Raw genomic sequence first — 4,249 nt, forward strand, 5'->3', positions numbered from 1 at the left:
TTAGTGCCCAAACTACATTTTAATGTAACTGTCCATTGCTAGTGTGAACTCTCCATTATAACTGTTTAAAAATATATGAGATGATTGCTCATAGCTACATACAAATGCCTGTATAAGCTAATAATTTTATAAATATTATAGAAGGGCTATATAAAATAAATAAAATATTTCTCTCAGAAAATAGTCTCCTAAAGCACTTAATGTATGGATGAAGTGACACGGATTTATATTTCCTTCTGCTTGAGATGTTTGCTTTTCAAAAAATTAGATAATAGATTTAAATTTTCAAATGTCAGACATCAGAAAGAATGTTGTTGTTTTAGTTGCTCAGTCGTGTTTGACTCTGTGACCCCAAGAACTATAGCCCACCAGGCTCCTCTCTCTATGGGATTTCCAAGGCAAGAATAGTGGAGTGGGTTGCCATTTCTTTTTCCAGGGGATCTTCCTGGATCCAGATTGGACCTATGTCTCCTGCATTGGTAGGCAGGTTCTTTATCACTGAACTACCAAGAGAGCTGCAGAAAGACTGTAGAAAATCCTAAATGTGTAAGAATGACTTTCACTTAGGTGGTTTATACTTTTATTTATGTATTAAGTCTGTCCAGTTTGTAATCATTTTTTATTGAATATATTCACTTGAGGGATTTCTCTGATTGTTCAGGGTTAAGAATATACCTTGCAATGCAAGGGACACCAGTTTGATCCCTGGTTGCAAAAGTAAGATCTCACTTGCTGCAGAACAATTAAGCCTATGCACCACAACCACTGAACCCATGCACTCCAGAGCCCATGTGCCATAACTAGAGAGCCCAGGTGCCACAACAAAAAATCCAGCATGCTGCAACTAAGACCCTACACAGCCAAATAAATGTATTTTTTTTAATTCAGTTGAAATAAGAGTAGTTCCCCAAAATTGGTGCATTAAAATATAGATGATGGTAGGTAGGTAAATAGTTGTGGTGATTATATCTGTGTACTAAATCCCATAATATCCTTTTCAATTTAAAACTTTTTCAGTGTTTTTTTTTTTTTTTTTTTTTTGCTTGTTTGTTTGAACTAGAGTACATTCAAATGGCTATTGGATAAATAGTAGTAACATAAACACAGGTAAATCCACAAATGTAGAAAAAATTTGAAGAGTTCAAACCAACTATGTGCTGTCACTCTCTCCTATCCATGTGCTAACAATATTGTTAAAATTTATGTTAATTATTCAATTGTTTTAAATATGTCATATAAACATGTAACTTCAAACAATATACTCTTGAACTTTCTATGCCTTTTAATGTTATTTAATGGTAGTGTGTCTATACATATGTAATGAATAAATAAAAACATTATTTTCCATTCTCTAGTTGGACATTTAGGTTGACTCCAAGTTTTTGCTATAAAAGCATTGCTGTTGTGAATTTGTTAAACTGTCCTCAAATTTGTTTGTGCAAGTGTCTCTCTTGGGTTTAGTTTAGAAGTGGAATTACTGAGTTGTTTCTTTTGCAAATTCCAGATTTAAAGAATATTTCTTATTTTATCAATACAAAAAGATAAATTATTTTCCAATGGATGCAAAAAACTTATGTATTCTCCAGAAATATATGAGATTTCCATTGCTTCAGTCTATGAAGTTATCTTTTCAGTCTTCAACCATTTCAATTGCTGAAATTATCAGAGCTGAAAATTTTGCTCTACTGGACCATGCAATATGTTTTTTAATTTCCATGTTCCACATTGCTGATATTATTAGTATTATACCAGAAGATTGCTGGCTACTCAGATGTTCCTCTTCACAAAAATGACTGCCTATGAAAATTTTGCATATTTTTTCTATTTCATTGTTTATTGTGATACTATAATTTAGCAGGCATTCTTTATATATTTTGGGGTTCAAAGCTTTACCAGTGTAAAATATTAATATATTTTCTTCTGTGTAGTTACCTGTGTTTCACTTTCTGTATATGAATTCTATTAAACTGAATTCTTAGTGAACCATTCCAATTTTTAAGGTTTATTCTTTTTTGTGTCTTTTAGGTTTTTCTTTCTATTTTTTGTCTTTTAAGATTCCCTTTCTTTGCCTTGTTTTAGGGCTTTCTTTTCTTAGGTCATACATGTATAACCTATAATGTTTTATAATTTTGCCTTCTTTACTGAAATTCTTAATACACTTAGAACTGGCTTCTGTTTGTGAGGTAAGATAGTGTTAAATTATTTTTTTATGTGGATTACAAAGTATTCTAGGATCAATCAATAAATAGTGTTTTCCAAGTTCCATTACTTCTGTTAATCAAAGATTGGTGGCAAATTTAAAAGTCTGAGGAAGTATTTTTAACATCATGGCTTTGTATGAAGAGGAAGATTGAAATAGGAGGCTAAGAAATTATCCAGAAATTTTATTTTCTTTGACAGTTGATATAATATATTTAAATGAAAAATAAAACTTCTCCTTTAGATACATCTTATTTGTGCCTGAAATGTTTGTTCCATTGTTCCATTTAATTATACCATATAGTTAAAATCATTGTATACAATAGGGTTTAAAAATTAATTTAAAAGTACATGAGTGACATGGAGAAGGAAATGGCAACCCATGCCAGTATTCTTGTCTGGAAAATTTCATGGACAGAGTAGTTCCATGGCAGACTACAGTTCATGAAGTAGCAAAGAGTCCTACACAACTAAGCAACTAACATACAGACACACATATGAGTGATAATTCAGTATGACATTTGTATCTTAATTGGTGAGTATTTGGGTATAATTTCTACTTATATAACTTTTAAATGGAAGGATTATCAAGCTCTATCTATATGATTTTTAATAATTTTGCTATGTTTATATGTACCAGGTTTTATTTTTTAAAAGTACTGCATTATGCCTTTTTGAAAAAATGGACCCCTCATGCCAATGCAGGAGACATAAGAAATAAGACACGGGTTTGATCCCTGGGTTGGGAAGATCTTTGTAGGAGGAAATGGCAACCCACTGCTGTATTCTTACCTGGGAAATTCCATGGACAGAGGACCCTGGTGGGCTTCAGTCCTTGGAGTCACAAAGAGTTGGACACAACTGAGTGAGTCGAGCATACATGCATTCGTTAGACAAATCTATAAAATATTTTAAATATATTTTCTCTGTATTTAGATATTTGTCTTCTTTTCTGTGAAAGTTTTTAAAATTTATTTAATAGGAATGGAATATTATTTTGTAATAAAATTTGTATCTAGGAAAGGAAGGAAAACAAAAAGGAAGAAGAAAGAATTTAACATTCTTGCTTTTAAAAATGATTAAAATCATTTTGAGAAGTAGATGACGCTATAAAGATAACATCAAATTTGAAAGGGAAATAAATCTCTCAGTAGAATCTGATTCTCATTTCATGATATTTTGCATTATGTGGATTGCTGAAACATTCCTCATTCAGTCAAGGCATCATTCAATCCCTATTTAGCAGGGTCTGCATGCAATGTAGCCAACAAAGAAGGGGGTATAATCTCCTTCCTTTGAATCTAGATGCCAGCAGAAACTTGTCATCTCTGCATTTCTACCATAAACCACTGATAGAAAGTTTACACTTGATCGCTTCTCGGCCTTTTGGCTAAGATCAAGTGTAGTATCTGTTCTTATCAGTTTAATATCTGATACGTCCTCTATCCGAGGAAAAAATAGAAAAAAAAAAAAAAAAAGAAAGTTTACACTTGCGTATTCAAGCATCCTTCTCTGTACACAGAGAAAATATTTAATATTTAACGTTATGTATCTGTGGTGGAGTGGGATTCATATTAGCTTATTAGTTACTTTCTAATTCAGTTTTATTTTTTGTTTGCTTGTTTGTTTCCCTTTGAATCTTGAGGTCTTCATCATTTTTCAGATTTGCCTGCAACTTTTATCTTGTCTTCTTAATCTCATTATACTACTTATTTTCTCAATCCTTCTTTGCTATTCTTTTACATCTCAATCTTTTTCTTCTACTTGACACAAGCCCACCTTATTTCTTTCACCCTAAAAATATTCAGCTGTAAAGTTGGTTTCTACCAGCTTCAGACTTTCATTTTACTACAACTACCTCTAGCAGACTTTTGTCAAAGAGAAATGCATGTTTTTGCCAAACAAAATGTACATTTCTTTTAAGAAATGTGTTTCTTAGTCTGTCTATTTCCCTGTTGACATTGTAAGTCTGCCAGAACAAGGCAAATTCAACATTATGTCAGGCAGTGGGTATTACTTTTCAATATGTGTATGTGTCTTTATCTGTATC

At 32.0% G+C, this 4,249-nt stretch overlaps 1 pseudogene; it reads left to right on the forward strand.

Moving 5' to 3' along the window:
• The first annotated feature begins 3,569 nt into the window (after positions 1 to 3,569).
• On the forward strand, positions 3,570 to 3,739 carry LOC147350168 (U2 spliceosomal RNA; annotated as a pseudogene).
• The last annotated feature ends 510 nt before the right edge of the window (positions 3,740 to 4,249 follow it).

The sequence above is a fragment of the Bos grunniens genome, chromosome 20 (assembly GCF_055505025.1).
Source record: "Bos grunniens cultivar Pamir isolate PY7600 chromosome 20, Bosgru_T2T1.0, whole genome shotgun sequence".
In the NCBI taxonomy this organism is placed as follows: Eukaryota; Metazoa; Chordata; class Mammalia; order Artiodactyla; family Bovidae; genus Bos; species Bos grunniens.